Source organism: Manis pentadactyla, chromosome 3, assembly GCF_030020395.1.
Source record: "Manis pentadactyla isolate mManPen7 chromosome 3, mManPen7.hap1, whole genome shotgun sequence".
Taxonomy (NCBI): Eukaryota; Metazoa; Chordata; class Mammalia; order Pholidota; family Manidae; genus Manis; species Manis pentadactyla.
In genome coordinates, this window is record NC_080021.1 from 134,508,558 (window position 1) to 134,526,404 (window position 17,847).

Below are 17,847 nucleotides of genomic sequence, written 5' to 3' on the forward strand. Positions count from 1 at the left end.
CGGGACATCTGGAGACAGCCCACTCTTCCATTTTCCTCCTATTTCTTTTCAACTTAGCCAACCACAGCAATTCTTAAGGCATGCTCTGTGAGCATTCCATCCTTATCTCCAAGTCACAACTGCCTAAAATAGTTGTGAGTCGCCCAATCCTGGATGCTTCAGGATTAAGGACGCCTGTAGGGCCACTGAAATAGAGCTGAGTAACCTCTAGTTGGTATCAGCTGGCCATGGGTTTCTTAGAAGGCTATTGATTACTGTAGAACTTTCTGTGGTAACTTAAGTAAGCAGCCTCACATTTCTTCCCGACCACTTTTCTTCTGAAAGATCACACCCCTAAATGCATTCCTAAAAGAGAACGCTACATTAGCATGAATTATTGGCAACACAGTGTTCAATGTGGTCAGCTAATAGACTGATCTTTTAAAAATCCGAAATATAAAAACTACCTTTAGTAATTATAATACTGTCTTGCCAATGGTTTTGGCCCCAGGCAACTTCACTATGGATTCATCATGACCAAAGAAAATGACAGTAAAACATTCTTGGGGTGAAAGGGCTATACCCAACTTTATTTCCACAGTGGCAGGTCAGTCACTAGAATCCCGTTCACTCAGAGCGAGTCTGCATGCAGCAAGCTGGTCTCTGCCTCTGGGCTTCTCTGCTCGCACAGCCGTCCTCTGGGCCTCTCTGCCTGCACAGGAGTCCTGCACAGCTGTCTTCTAGGTCTCTGTCCTCGGTGCTGCCACCACTCCAGCTTCTGCTCTGCTCTCCTGTAGCCTTGCAGCCGTGCCACCATGTCACCCAGACTGCTGGGTGGAGCTCTTTATTATATAGAGTCAGTAGCAACATATTGCCCACACATGTGTAGTGAGCTAGCCAACCAGGGCCAGGTGAGAATCCTGGCCACAGGAACTTTCATTTTATCCACAAATACCAAACAGAAAAAAAAATTACACACACTCACAGCCATATAGCTTAGAAAATAAAACATACCAAAGGATCAGTGAGGTGTGGATGCTGAATAATGCCACCAGCACCTCCACAGTTATTTATTAGCAGCAGTGGAAATGCCATGATGTTTAACTACATACAAAATGTAAATTACCTTGAGTTACTTAATGTGTGTGAGTTCTGTTAGGAATAATAAAATAAAATACATTAAAATCTCCCAGATTGACTTGGACAAGTCACAGAAAGATCAACTGAGGATTTAGAAACATGTAGCTTTATTACTTGTAATGACACGCAGGGGGCAACTCCTGGGTGAGAGCCAGGTAGGCGGGGCCAGTCAGACTTGTAAAGGGTGTGAGTTTTTGTGAATTGCCAAAGAGTTGCGTTTCCACTTGCCACGGATTACTGCTACTTTCTGGCTTACCTGTTCTCATCTATAAAATTAGGATGATTGCAAGTGGTCCTTGTTTCTTATGTGGTTGACAGGAAAATGAAAGACAAAAGAGTAAATTGAAAAAGGTAAAGAAGATTACACTATTTTACAATTGTTTATATATATATATATATATATATATATGAAAGAACAAAATATTTTTCTGACTCCAAAAGCATCTGGCCTCTTATGCCAGTGGAGTCAATTGCGCTGAGATTCATGCAATGGTGGTTCATGGTGTAGTTGTTACAAGGTTGAGAAGTGAATTCAAATTCAGTTTCCCACAGCAAATGAATAAAACAAGTACACAGTCTTCAAGTTAGGGGTTGTGGGACCATAAACCACTCACAACCAGGATGCAGCAGGAGAACTTCCAGTAAAAGAAAATCCATGCATGACCACCGGATACAGAATATTCAGACATAGAAGAGACCTGCTAATACTTGTGTCCTCGGTGTCATTGATGTTCTTTCCACTTTCCCTCTCATGGAGAGGTGCTACTTACTGGATAGCACAGTTCTTAGCAGCCTCAGACACTGCTAAAACAAGTTTTTCATTCTCTCAGAGTCCCTAACATTAAAATACTGATCTTGGTTGTAACTTTAACCAAGGCTGAATAGAATAATTTGGAATTTAGAGCTTTTTAGTTCAACATTTATTCTGAATCCTTCCAATTGTGAGCAACAGATATGGGTCTGGAATAAGTAAAACAAAGGATTTTTTTTTTGGCTCAGGAAAAAAGGCTTAGCTGGATCCGAGACAGACCGTCTCAGGAGCTGATCTCATGATTTGTGCCCCCCACCGCCACTTTGTCTTCTGTGTAGGTTTCCCTTTGGCCAGTTTCTCTCCATCGATGGTCCTGTAGTGCCATGTTTAAAGACTTAGAGCTGTAAGTCCAGCAGGAATAGAAAGAGGACTTTTGCCAACACTGGTACAGAAGTCCCAGGATTGAATGGCTGGCCTGTCTTGGGTCATGGGTACACCTTTAACTTAGTTGTTATGGCAAAAGGCATTTAATTCCCTGATCAACCAGGTGCAGATCACCAGCCCACACTGCTGTCTCATTGCAATCACCCCCTAAATGCTGGTGTCTGGAGCTTTGCTTGGTGTTGTGTGGGAACCCCTCCCCACCCACAATGGGATTGGTACCATCACCAAAAGACCCAGGGCATCTCACTAGGGTTTTTATGAGAGTTGAGAGGAATTAACTTTATCGCTTGGGGTGAAATTATACATCTCATGGAAAGAAATGAAAACTATAAAAAGCAAAAGAAGGTAAAACTCATCTGAAATTCCACAGCTCAGAAATAACCACTGATATTTTCCAAACTTCCTTCTAGTTACACACATATAATTTCATATATCTTTCTTCACTCAAAAATATCATAGACATATACATCTATGTCATCATTTTAATAGCCACCCCCTATTCCACTGTATGCTAATACTTTATATAAATACTTTATATATCAGTTGAAGTCCAATCAGAAGACAGAAACACACAGTAAGTTAAACAGGGGAAACTTAATAAAAGAGAATTATTAAGCTATGATAGCAGAGTAACTATGGAGATGGAAAAATCATTCTAAAGGATACCTTAGGGCTGAGGGAGAGTGCCCAAGCAGGCAGGCAGGGAATTCAGACTTCATCAAGGAAGATGAGGTGACAGTCTCCTGGATGGTGATGTTTGCTGGGTCGTCAGGCCAGACACAGTCCACAATCCCTGGGAGAGCAGAGCCCACGCCTCAGGGCTCAGAGGAGTCAAGGCTAATGGGGGCAGGTGTGCAGAGGGACTCAGCTGCCCCTGTTGACCCTGCTGGAAAAGGGGGTGGGGGGGGGCAGTACAGCTCTGTAGAACCCAGCATACTATGTGCAGCTGGGGTGGGGGAGGCTCCAGGACGCTGCATGGAACGAAGTGCAGGTGGCTGGCTCACCACATGGCCAGCCTGACAGGGCCCTTGTGTGCGCACTCAGGGGGCAGAGAAGAGGGTGTTGGGAGCAGCCACCTGAGCAGAGACACAGATGCTTGCGTTCTGGGGCCTGGCTATCCTGCCGCTGCCCCTGTTGAGAGCTGGAAAAAGCAGAAGACTAGCAGACAGAGCTGAACATCTGCTGGCAAAGGAAGTGATTTAAAGGACTCAGATCCATTTTGCTAAGCAGGCAATGAAGAATGAGTTTGGAGCTGGGCGGCATAAGTCAACAACTGGCACACTATAGTATACCTAATCAGATTTCTACTGATGAATAATTCGGTATTTCCTATGTGTCACCATTTTCAACAATGTTGGTATTCACGACTCAACACAGGCATATTTTTACACTTGAATGGTTATTAGAAGGAAGTTTTAAATCGAGGACATGGACATGAGACTTAGAACCCATTCTTGGATCAGTCAATCAAAGCAATAGTTGACTGGGGAACTGCTGTGGCAATCAGCTGGGGCCTGGGTCTCTCCCATGGCCAACAGCTTTCCCCAGGGTTGGCCACAGCTGCTCTGTAAAGAATCACCATAGCTGCCCAGGAGAACCTCTATTTAAGAAATTTCCATATCCCAGGTCTCAGCTGCCATCTGTGAGTGCTCATCAAAGCTCTTGGCCACTCAGGCCTCCCCAGTGTAACAGACCTTTACCTGCCACCCCCAGGACCCCAGGGCCTTTCCAGCTCCTTCTTTACTTGGCACCTGAGAGGTCTGTTGTTTTCACCTTTGGGAGATGTGCTTATCCTCCTTGGGAATATTTTAGAATGTGTCTTGTTATGTTGGACTCCCTGTTTATTGATATTTGAAAACTGAATGAAAAGCCTGAGGCACTTGGTCTGCTGCATGGAAGCCCTGTCCTTCCTCTCTCCCACCCCTCCCCACCACAGACCCTACCTATTAATCCCTCAAATGTGCCCTGTGGGTGTTCACTTCTTACAGACATACCTCACTCCACTAATCATCTGAGCACCCACATTATGCCAGGGAATCTTTAGAAGGATCCTGCAAGATAGGTGTTACCATCACCATTTTATCCACTTCTAATGGAGGAAATTATAGGGGAAAAGCATGAAGGACTTATCTAAGGTCACAGAAGTAACTAGTGGTAAAGCTAGGATCGGAAACCAGACCCTAGGTCCAGTCCACACTGCTGTCATGTATTAGCCACAGGGGAAAGGGCCCAGAAGGCTTGCAGAGTCTGCTTAGGCTCAGAAAGCCTCCCCATGGCCTCTCCAGGCCCCTGCAGAAGTCCCGGTCCCACCCCCTCCCTGGTGGCTAACTGTCCTCAGGGACCCTTCCTCTGGGTACCTGGACACCTCTCCGTGGGCCCTCAGAGGTCTTTGTCCCTCAGTCACCATTCTTGCCTTTGGGCTGCTCAGTACTAGCTGGGAGTTACTGGCAAAAGACAGTGGCTGCTTCAGACAGGCTGGCCCTTCCCTTCACCAGCATCTCTCAGGGACATCATGCTGGCTGACTGTTAGCCAGCAGTGACGATCTCACTAGCTTTGCAGACCATCAGCTGTGTGTCAGGGCCCGGCAGGAGGCAGAAGCACAGGGTGTGGGTTCTACCCCTGTGTCTTTGGTGATTCATCCCAAACGGACTGGCTATCCTTTACTTGTGCATGTTTTTCTGATTGTAAATTTACAGACATGCAAAATAAAAACCTCAAACATCATGGAAAAACACAACAGGAATATCCTCATTATTTGTCCCTCAGCCCCTCCCCCCTCCAAAAACAATCATGAACAATTCGGCTTTTTTTCCTATTTTAAAATTTTTCAATAAACCTTTTTTTAAATTAACAGTTTAGATTCACAAATTTGGGATATATTACAGAGGAAGAGTAGAAAATGTAGTCTACAAATTGGTGGGCCTACGTTATCACCCAATGTCTGTGGTTTACATTAGGTTTCTTGGTGTTACACATTTTACAGATTTTGACAAATGCATAATGACATGTATCCACCATTATGGTATCGTGCAGAATAGTTGTACTGCTCTAAAAATCCTTTGTGCTCCACCTAGTCATCCCTCACCCCCAGTCTCTGACAACTACTGATCTCGTTTTTGTCCCCACATTTTGCCTTTTCCAGAATGTCATATAGCTGGAATCATACTGCATGTGGCCTCTTCAGATGGGCATTTTTTAAGATTAGGTTTTCCCTAGGTGCACAGTGTTATTTGCTTACTCATTAAATAATTAATCAAATGGGGATCATATCAAACATTGTTCAGCAACTCTCTTCAGGTAAAACTATGTCTTGAATATACTTCATCATATATATAAAAGATCATGGTAATAACAGTAATAGCTCAGTTATTGAATATTTAGTGCATTGCAAACACTCTATGTGCTGTGGGCAGAGCTGTGTCTCCTTCAGGTTGTGTGCTGAAACCTTAACCTCAGCACCCCAGAATGTAATCGTGTTTGGGGGTTGAATCTTCAAAGAGGTGATTAAATTAAGGATGAGGTCATTAGAAGGGGCCCTCATCCCATGTGAGTGGTGTCCCTGTTAAAGAGACTAGGACACAGACACACACACAGGGAAGATCAAGTGAGGACACAGGAGAAGACAACCATTGACCAGCCAAGGAGAAAGGCCTTGGGAGGGACCAGCCCTGCCCACACACTGAGCTTGGACTTGTAGCCTCCAGAACTGGGAGAAAACAATTTCTGCTGCCCTGGCCAATCTGTGTGGTACTTTGTTATGGCAGCTCTGGCAGGAATGTGTTTATTCCCATCATGATTCCAAGAGGTTATGTTACTGCAGGAGAAGAAACCAAGGTAAGGGAAGCCAAGTGACTTGCCCAGGATCCCAGGGTACAACATGAGAATAGACCAAGGTATGGTGTGGTGGTGAATTAGCTGAGGGCCAGAGCCTGCCCAGCTTCAGTGGGCAAGGGGGCAGCTCCAGGGCACAGATACCAGGAGGCACGGCTCCCTGACAGCCAGCTTCGGAGACGGGCTCCAATGCCTGTTCAAACAAGAGCGTCTCCTTCCTTCCAAGGCCGTTTTCTTCCACCAGGAAGTGTTGTCCACTCCTTTTTCTGTGTTTGTTTAGCGCTTTGCACCAGTGTGTCTTCCAGTCTCTCCATCCGGTTGTCTGACAGAAGTAAACACACACGGTGATAATGCAGGATGAGGGAGTGTTAGAACTGGTCTCTGAAGATGCTGTCAATGGACTACGTTTGCCAGTGTGCCCTCCCTCCGTCACTGAATCTGGACTGGCTCTGACCCTGTTAACTCACTGAATGAAGTGGAAATGACGCTGTGTCAATTCTGGGCCTGGCCTTTGAGAGGAACAGCAGCCAGCTTCCATTTGCCTCTGCTTGGAATTCTCCTTGGAGCCCAGCTGCCACCCTGTGAGGAAACCCAGGCAGCCAGAGGGAAATCCGCACGGAGGGGGAGAAGCCTTAGGGGATGTGGGGAAGGAGAAAGACTCAACTACTCTTGCACCACTGGTGAGCTTCCAGATGATTCCACCCACAGCCCTCCAACCATGTGACAGTCACTGCCTGAGAAACTGCCCAGCCTTCAGTTAGCCCACAAAATCATAAGATGATAATAGGTTATTCTTTTAAGTCACTGAGTTTTGAGGCTTGGAGGGCAGTAGGCTGTGGGCTTAATAACACAGACACCAACTATCCTGGATATTTCCCTAGCACAGAGAAAAATATAAGCAGAAGGTAAATAAACATCTGAGCAAAAATCCAAGCAAAAAAACCCATCATGATTCCAAAGAGGTTATGTTACTACAGGAGAAGTGTTTCCATAACACAAAGGGCAGTTCGGCTCCACAACTGTCCAGTTAAAAAGGCATTTCTTCTGTTGTTTTCCCTGGTCAAATAAATCTTTCAAAAGCCTCAAGCTGCAGCTTAAGTAAATTCTTTAGGTAGAAATTAAATTAATTTTTTAAAAAAAGCTAAAGACAGTCTCTATGTGGTGAAGACAAGACGATAAAAATACGTGAATAAATAAAATGGCCAATATTTTCTTTTAAAAAATATTTAACTTTGTTCAGGCAACAGAGACATAGCAGTCTTTACTATATTTTTAGAAATGTTATTTTAAATAAAAGCAATCATTTAGATGCAAGACATTATTCATACTAATTCTCTGATCTTAGGTAAGTGTTGGGCTCTGGTGGCTCTCTGTGCATCACTGGAGATGAGTTACTTTGTTTTCTCTTCTACACTTCTGAGAAAGACAGAATTTTCTTTCCTGCCCCAGGACCTTTCTACTTGTTCTGTCTGCTTGGAGCTGTTTTCCTAATGTGACTCACTCCCTGAATTCTTTTGCCTACCTGCTCAGATGTCTCCTTATCAGAGAGACCTCCCGCAACTGGCCCGCATAAAATCCTATTTCCCTCTTTATCTTCCTCCATGTATTTCCATTTGTCTGTTGTTTTTCTCCCTCCACTAGAGCATAAGCTCTGAGAACAGAGACTTTCCTTTCTTTACTGCCATATCTTCAATGCTGAGAACAGTGATTGGCACATACCTGGCACTCAATAATTATTTTTTGAATGAATGGGGGTAGAATGTCTAAAAACCTGTACTTTTAGCTAAAAAGAAAGACTCAGCAATACAGTGTGTTTGACTCTTTTGCTGAGCATCCAAGATCATTTCTGTCATTATCATAAGTTTTGTAAAGTGATTGATTTCCTAAGTCATTATATAATTACCCTGTTAAGGCTGAGTGAGCATTTAAAAGTGTAATCTCTAAATTGTTTTGCCTATATAACATCTCTGCTATTATCATTACATCCCAGCACATGCTGTGATGGGCATACCATTAAAATGCATTCTAGGAGAAGTCAGGCTGTATGCTATGCACTGTGGCATAAAGGGAAGAGGGGTGAACCTAGTGCCCATCCTAATCACATCCCACGTCAGCCACATGGCCTTAGCAGAGCCTCTTAATTCTTTGAGATTTTTTTCTTTGGCAGGAAAATGCAGATACCCTGCCAAGTCTACCTGACTTGGTATCATGAGGGTCAAATAAGAAAATATGAAGAAGTGCTTTGAACATCTGAAAAGGATCATGAAAATGTAAGGTGTTCTAATTATGCCAAAGTAACAATCAGTCATGTCAGCAGATTCTGCTGGAGCTGTGGGGGAAGTCTACACCTAAGCTCACATAGAGGTTTTCCATTTAGCTGGAGGGAGAGAGGGCAGCTCACACATTAAAAGTTTTCTCATCTAACTAATAACACAACCATTTCCAAATTGCAGATTTTGAAAGACTTGGCTGACTCAAATTGTAGCTTGACATGTTAATTATCTCAAAGGGGACTTGACGAGCCATAGACCCCCGTATAGTAGACACTGATCAATTAGAGAACACTCTGTATGTGTGTGTTCTTTTGGGCTTTATTCTATTGTCCATATTGCTTTTAAAAAAATTATGTAAGTACTACATGAATATTTCACCTGGAAAAGAAGTGGCATATAGAAATGTATCAAGAGAAAGAAGAAAGCCTCCTTCCACTCCTTCACCCATCACATTAAGTTTCTCTTAAAATACACTTTAAATGAATAGCACAAGGGGGAAATATCCATTGAGACAAGAAAAAATTTAAAACTGTATGAGACTACTTTGCAGACTACTGTACATATGAATTTGAAAAACAGAGCAAATTGATAATTTCTTATGGAAATTCAGATTAGAAAAATCAAACCCATTAGAGTCAGAAAATTTAAGGATACCAATTTCCATAGAGGAAACAGAAAATTATTATATAACTTCCCTAAGAAAAAGGACCAGTCCCAGATTATTTCACAGGGGAATTCTACCAACCATTAATCTAGAGAACAAAAAAGGAAGGAAAACTACCTAATTTCTTTTATGAAGAAAATATAACACTGATATCTAAACAAAGTACAAAGAAAACTATTAGCTGATATCATTCATGGATACTGACAAAAATTTTTAAACAAAATATTAGCAAAAAGACTTTAATACTATGTTAAGAAAATAAAATGCCATGACTAAGTGGGATTTACTCCAGAAATGCAAATCTGGTTTAATATCTAGAAATAAATTAACGTCATATGCCATAATAATAAATCTAAGAAAAAGGATCATATATCCCCATAGAAGCTGAGAAAGCCTTTGTGTAAATCAATACCTATTTATCATAAAAATACTCAGGAAGATAGGAATTAAAGCATACTTTCTTGACATGATAGAATGAATATATGTATTCTAGGTATATATATACATATATATATATATAACTAGGCATATATTATATATAATATAAATATATCAGTATATATATATGGTAAAATATTTATATATATGGTGTATATATGTTGTATAGATACCTTACTTTTAGTGGGCAAACACTGCAGGCAAAATTATTCTAGAATGGAAACAAGACAAGGATGCATGCTCTCCATTCCCATTCAACATTGTAATAGGTGTATTAGCCCACACAATTAGACAAGATAAATCAATTAGAGGTGTCAGAATGGGTACAGGTGAAGTCAAACTATATTTGCAGATGATATAATAGTATACCTGGAAACCCCCAGAAAAATCATGATAAAATTAATTTAAACATAAAAGAATTCAATGAAGTAGCATGATATAACATTAAAGCAAAAATCAATTGTCTTTATATACACAAACAATAAACAAAAGACATTGTGTTAGAGACAACCCCATTTACCATGGCAACAAACAAGATTAGGAACTTCAGATTAAATTTACAAAAAACTGTGCCAGAGCTGTGTGAGGAGAATATTAAAACATACTGAAAGATATGAAAATATACTTGAACAAATAGAAAGGCATCTCCTGTTCTTGGATAAGATAACTGAACATTATAGAGATTTAAGTTCTCTTTAAGTTAATTCATAAATTTAATACAATCCCAATAAAAATACCAAGAAGCCATTTTTATAGAGTCAGACAAGTAGACGGTAAAGTTCACATAGAAAAACAAGCATGCCAGAATAGCCAAGAAAACACTGAAAAAGAAAAACTGTGTGGGGACTAGCTTCACTAGGTTTTAAGGCAAATAAGTCAATATAATTAAAACAATTAAAACTTATTATTCACTATAATCAAAGCAGTATGGTACATAAATAGGCAAATAGACCAGAAAGTTAGAATTAGACCAAAATATATATGGAAACAATGTATGACAAAGATAGCATCACAAATCATTAAGTTTAAGATAAATTTCTTTTTTTAAATTGCAGCATAGTTGATATACAATCTTACATTGTATTTTTCAGATGTACAGCATAGTGATTTGGTAACTATACACATTACTAAATGCTCATCATGGTAAGTATAATTACTCCCTCTACCATGCCAAGATATTACAATATTACTGGTTATATTCTCTATGCTGTACTTCCACTGCTATGACTAATTTATATTGCAATTTGAAGTTTATACCTCTTTATCCCCTTCACCCATTTCACACATCCCTCCACTTCCTTCTCCTATGGTAACCAAAAATCTGTTGTTAGAATTTATGGGTCTATTTCTTTTTTGTTTGTTTTTGTTTTGTTTTTTAGATTCCACATATAAGTGAAATCATATATTTGTAAAGATTAAATTTCTACTAAAGTTGCACAGCAATAATTCCATGAATCAAGTCAAGACAATTGACAACCTGGGAGAAGATATTCAGAACATGCTCCATAGACAAAAGGCCAATATTCTAAAACATAAAAAACTCTTAGAAATTAAAGGACATCACACCCACTAGGTTGGCTGTAATGAAAAAGACAGATGATAGATTGACAAGGATGGGAAGAAATTGGAGTCCTCTTACATCCCTGGAGGGAATGTAAAATGGCACAGTTGCTTTTGAAAACAATTTGGCAATTACTCAAAAAGTTAAACAGACAGTTGCCATATGATCCAGCAATTCTACTCCTAGGTATTATCCACAAGAAATAAAAGCATGCAGCTACATAAAAACTTGTATGTGCATGTTCATAACTCTACTCTGCATAATATCTCCAAAGTGGAAATAATCCAAATGTACATGAATTGATGGGTGAAAAAAACAAACATGACATAGATCTGTGCAGTGGAATACTATTCAGCCATAAATAGGAGTGATACTGATTTATAGTACAACATGCATAAACCTTTAAAACACGCTAAGTGAAAGAAGCCAGTCTTAAATTCAACTTCAGAGATGTTCAAACAAAAATAACCAATCAATTCTTTTCAAAAGTGTCAGAATCCTGAGGAACAAGGAAACACTGAAGAGCTACTACTGACTGGAGGCACGTAGGGATGAATGACAGCCTAATGTTTTATGAGATCCAGAGAGGATCTTGGAAGAAATAAAGGATATTAGTGGAAAAAAACTGGTGAAATTTTAAGGCCTGTAGTTTAATTAATAGTATTGTACTAATGTTAGTTTCCTGGTTTTGATAACTGGCTAAGTTATAGCATTTGAGGAAGCTGAGTGAAGGATATATGGAAACTCTGGACTATCTTAGCAACTTTTCTGTAAATTCAATATGAGCTCTGAATTAAAAAAAAGAATATCAACCATGATTGATCCCATTCTCCCAAGATAAACTCTGATACCAGAAGTGAGGAGGAATAGAACTTAAACTAAAAATATGTTTTTCCTTGCTTACTTTAAGGAAGGGGCAATTGTTAAGATGAAAAGCCACAACAGAAAGTTTCCATAGATACAGAATATACTGGTTACCTTTGGTTACAACTTATAACTGGGGCACCCAACATCCCTCCAGATCTTAAGTATGACTAAATGGAAAGCATACCGAGTCAGTTCAATGACCTCTTAAGAGATTTAAGTGTTTGTTTAAAGTATTATTAATCAGCTTCCCTAATTAAACTGCTTCACTTAAATCTATTTTGGATTTTATTCTAACAAGCCAGATTAGTATTACTTAGAGTATGTAGTCACATGCCATTTTAAACTCAGTTGAAAAGGTGCTCAAAGGCAACATAATCAAATATAAGTAATAGCCTATTAGTTTGGCAATAGTAAAACACATTTATAATGTTCAGTATTAGTAAATGTGAGGAAATGGGTGCTCTGTTATACATTGGTGGAAATGTAAATGTCACAGTATTTCCAAAGGATAATTTGGCCCTACCTATCAGTTAAATTTTGTCTATAGTTTTCAACACGATAATTTTCCAACCCATCAACATTTTTGCATACATACTGTTCATTGCATCATTGCTTAAATTATTAGAAAAATTTAAAAATTCTGAATGCCCATCAGTAGAAGAGTGATGTGGAGCAATACTGTCAAGCTATGCTGTTAATACATACCATGAAGTACAATGCAGTGAATAAAAAGGATGAGGCAAAACTCAACGTGTAACATGGAAAGTTCTCCAGGACGTATTTTTCTAACTGAAACTGCAAGTTGCAGAACATTAAGAACAGTTTAATCTCAGTTATGTTTTTAAGAAAGGACACAAAATGTACTATGAATCTTTATATGCACATGTTTGTAAGTATGCTTTAAGAAGTCTGGAAAGATACTACTCAACTAACAGCAAAGATTATTTCTGGGGATGGGGATGTGAACTGAAGAGGCCGTTGGAATTTGCTATCAGGAAATCATTGATGACCTTTGAAGATCAAGTCTCACAGGAGTTGCGAGACCAGAAACAAAACTGAAGAAATGAGTGAATGGAGAGAGGTGGGAAGGGTAGGTGAGCAGAGAAAAAGTCAAGACACAGTCCCAGAAAAAGCGGGACAGAAATACACAGTGGACACAGCACAGATAGGAAGGGCATGGCGGTGTTGATGTGCTCAGCAGACCAGCTGGTGCTGTCCAGACAGAAAGGGACTCCGGAACTAGACTGCAGTCAGAATTCCTGATGATTTTAGGGAGAATTCTGAGCTCAGAGGTTGGCTGTGTGTTGGGCTATTACTGGTTGTGTGGGGAGGGCAGGAAGTCTTGGACTGACTTTGTCTTGTTCAAGAAAATTAGTGGACAAGGAAAGAAGTTTACATAGAAACATAACATCAATCTTAAGTCCATAAGTTTGGAAGTTAGAAAAATTGTTACAAATACCTATGATATTATTTTATTTTAGAAGTTTAACTCCTTACTCATTGGCTTCTAGTCTACCTGAGAGAGTTCTTTTTATTGAGATATTGTGAAATAATTTGAAACAATAAGATATATATATGCTAGGGGAATTTTTTTGTTCTAATATTTAGTCTTTGACCCTGGCTGCTCCCCATTCCTGTCACAGAGCTCCTGAGCCCCTTGCAATTTCCTGAGGCAGGATCTTCTGTTCTAATGAGGTAACTTATTGGGCTTCCCGGTGGGGGCCGGTCACCAGAAAACCCAAGCTATGATTAGAACCTGAGATTTCCAGCCCCTCTCCTCATTCTCCAGAGAGGGGAGAGGGGCTGGAAATGGAGTTGGTAACTGAGCATGCCTGCGTGATGAAGTCTCCATAAAATTCCCAGCAGTCTGGGGTTGGGGAGCTCACAGGTTGTTGAATGCATGGAGGTGCTGGGGGAGAGGCAGGCCCAGAGAGAGCATGGAAGCTCCACTCCCATTCCCACACATTGTGCCCTCTGCATCTCTGCCATCTGGATGTTTTCTCTGTATCCTGTATCTGTATCCCATACCTTATTCTCTTTTTTTATTGAAGTATAGTTGATACACAATATTATGTTGGTTTCAAGTATGCAACATAGTGATTCAACAATCATATACATTATTAAATCCTCACCCCCACTAGTTTGGTTACTATATGTGAGCATAGAAAGATGTTACAGAACTATTGTATCATAACCTTTTACAATAAACTGGTAAATAGTGAGTAAACTCTTTCCCTGAGTTCTGTAAGTTGCCCTAGCAAATTAATTGAAATTGAGGAGGAGTTGTGGGAACCTCTGACTTATAGCCCATGGGTCAGGAGCACAGGTCACATCCAGGACATCTCCTGGTAGACAGTGTCAGAATTGAGTAAAATTGTAGAACACCCAGCTGGTGTTACAGAATTGCGTGGTGTGGGGAAACAATACTTCTGGTGTCAGAAGTATTGTGAGTGTGGTAGTATGTGAGAGTAAAGGAGACACATAGAAGTGAGTTTCTCTTACTCAGGTATGAACAAATAAACAAGTGAATGAATGAAACACACACACACACACACACACACACACACACACACACACACACATTATGAGCCAGTTTTCCAGTCCACTTTCCTCTGGAGGGTAGCTGGCTTGATATACTCAACTTCCTGTGTTTACTGCTGCTTTGCACTGAGCTATCCTCAGAAGAGCTGATTCTGCAAGGCTCAGCACCACTTCCACCTAGGTGAGTTTAGTGCTGAGGCCAGCCTGCAAACCTGACCTACCTGCATTCTCTCTGTAGCCCACTATGGGCTCTTGCTGAATTAGTACATGATTTATTTGCAAGAAGCTGCAAGAGACTTTAATATAATATTTTCCTCTTTGTAATAGGTCCTCATTTCTATTTGCCAACTAAAATGCACATCATACAGACTTTTATGTTTCCATCTCAACAATAATGTACTGGGTCTGAGGTCACGGCAAGGACAATTCCAGCACTAGACGTTTACTATTTAATGTATTGCAAGGAAGAGACCTAACTTTACTGATTGAGAAATACTGCATGCCAAGAAGATATAGAAGTGGCTGATAAGCACACAAGAAGGTGCTCAACATCATTAGCCATCAAGCAAACGCAAATTAAAACCACAGTGAGATACCACATCACACCTACTGGGATGGCTTTAAATAGGATTAGAAAAAGTGTTGGTATGGATATGAAAATATTGGGATGCTGTTGGTGGAACTGTAAAATGGTGCAGCCTCTGTGGAAAACAGTTTGGCAGTTCCTCTAAAATGTAACTGTAGAGTTACCGTATGACCCAGCAATTCCATTCCTAAGCGTATATCCAAGAGAACTGAAAACATATGTTCACACAAAAACTTGTGTGTGAATGCTCATGGCGTTATTCATAATAGCCAAGAAGTAGAAATAACTCAAATGTCCAGCAACCAGTGACTGGTAACCAAATATCCCCTAAGTAATAAGTGTGTTATGAAACAGACTTGCGAAGACATTTACTATTCCTCTTTCTCTGAAATCCTCCCTGTCCTTTTACAAAAAACAGAATGGAGATGAGCAGAAGGTGTAAATACTTGGTATACACACACACACACACACACAATGCTAGTAATATAATTGGTCTTAGTTGAGTATCAAAATGAAGTTTTCCAACTCTAAATGTACCTGCATGACCTCAGCTTCCACTTCAAAACCAGAGAAAGAAGAGCAAACAAAACCCAAAGCAAACAAAAAAGAAGAAATAATAAAGAATGAAGCAGAAATCAAAGAAAAAAAAATAAAAAAGCCAAAGGGACTCTCAATGAAATTTCTAGATAAAAACAAAAGAAAATCTTTGTGACCCTAGGTTCTGTAAAGAGGTTTTAGGTATAAAATCAAGACCGTAATTCATAAAAGAACACATGGATTAGACATAATAAAAATTAAGAACTCTTTCAAAATACACTGTTAAGAGAGAGAAACTGAAGATACCACACACCTGATTTCTGAGTATACTAAAAGCTCAAGTAATCAAAACAGCAAGGGCACCAAAGCAGATGCACAGGTCAATGGGCCAGAAATAAACCCACACAGAAATGGTCGATTAATTTATGACAAAGGAGCCAAGAATATACAGTGGAGAAAGGACAGTCTCTTCAATAAATAGTGTTGGGAAAACTGGGCAGCCACATGCAACAGAATGAAGCTGGACCCCCATCTCACACCACACACAAAACCTAAATCAAAATGAATCAAAGACTTGAACTTAAGACCTGACACCATAAAACTCTTGGAAGAAAAAATTTCTTGTTATCAGTGACAAATTATTTTTTGGTATTTGACACCAAAAGCCAAGGCAGTAAAAGCAAAAATAAACAAGTGGGATGTGGGATGACCAAATTAAAAGGCTTCTGCACAGCAGAGGAAACTATCAATAAAACATAAAGGCAACCTACCAGGTGGGAGAAAATATTTGCAAGCCATGTATTTGATAAGGAATTAATATCCAAAATATGTGAAGAACTCATACAGCTCAACACCAAAAACGAAGCAGAACAAACAAAACCCAAACAATCTGACTCAAAGTTGGGCAGATGACCTGAAAAGACATTTTTCTGAAGAAGACACACAGATGGCCAACAGGTTCAAGAAAAGGTGCTCAACATCACTGAACTTCAGGGAGATGCAAATCAAGACCACACTGAGGTGTCCCCTCACACCTGTTAGAATGGCCACTATCCAAAGCACAAGAAATAACAAGTGTTGGAGAGGATGTGGAGAAAAGCGAACCCATGGACGCTGTTGGTGGGATTGCAAACTGGTACAGCCACTGTGCATCACAGTATGGAGTTCCTCATAAAATTAAAAATAGAACTGCCATATGACCCAGCAGTTCCACTTCTGGGTATTTATCCACAGAAAATGCAAACACTTACTGAAAGAGATACATGGACCCCATGTTTATTGCAGCATTATTCACAATAGCCAAGACATGGAAGCAAATTTGGTATGGATAAAGATATTTTGGTGTAGAGCACTCACTCACACACACACACACACACACACACACACACACACAGGAATATTATACAGCATCCTCCCCAATCTCCAAACAAACCTGAGCTCATAGAAACAGAGGATAGACTGGTGGCTGCCAGAGATGGGGGATGGGAAGTGGGCAAATATGGGTGAAGGAGGTCAAAAGGTACAAATTTCTAGTTGTAAAATAAGTAAGTCACGGAGATGTAATGTACACCATGGTGGCTATTGTTAAAACAATTGTTTTGCATATTTGAAAGTTTGCTAAGAGAATAGATCTTAAAAGTTCTCATCACAAGAAAAATATATTAACCATGTATGGTGACAGATATTAACTAGACTTATTGTGGGGATCATTTTGCAATACCCTGTTTTACTGAACTTTGCTTTATTGCATTTTGCAGATATTGTGTTTTTTACAGACTGAAGGCTTGCAGTAACCCTGTAATGAACATGTCTATTGGCAGCTTTTTTCCAACAGAATTTGCTCACTTTGTGTCTTTGTGTCACATTCTGGTAATTCTTGCAATATTTCAGACTTTTGCATCATCATTATATTTGTTATGGTGATCTGTGATCAGTGATCTTTGATGTTACTATTGTAATTGTTTTGGGACACTATGAGCCAGGCCCTCTATAAGACAGTGAGCTTAATAAATGTTGTGCATGTTTTCACATGTTTCTCACTTTAAATAAAAAACTAACAGTGATTACACTTGGCTAGAAAGGCATGTTGAAAGCCAAGATAAGTCATAAGCTAAGTCTTTTGTGCCAAACAGACAAGTTTTGGAATGGTGAGTGAGACTGGCTTAACACCAGTTAAGTTAGCCAAGTTGTGAATGCAAAGGAAAGGTTCTTGAAGGAAATTAAAAGTGCTCCTC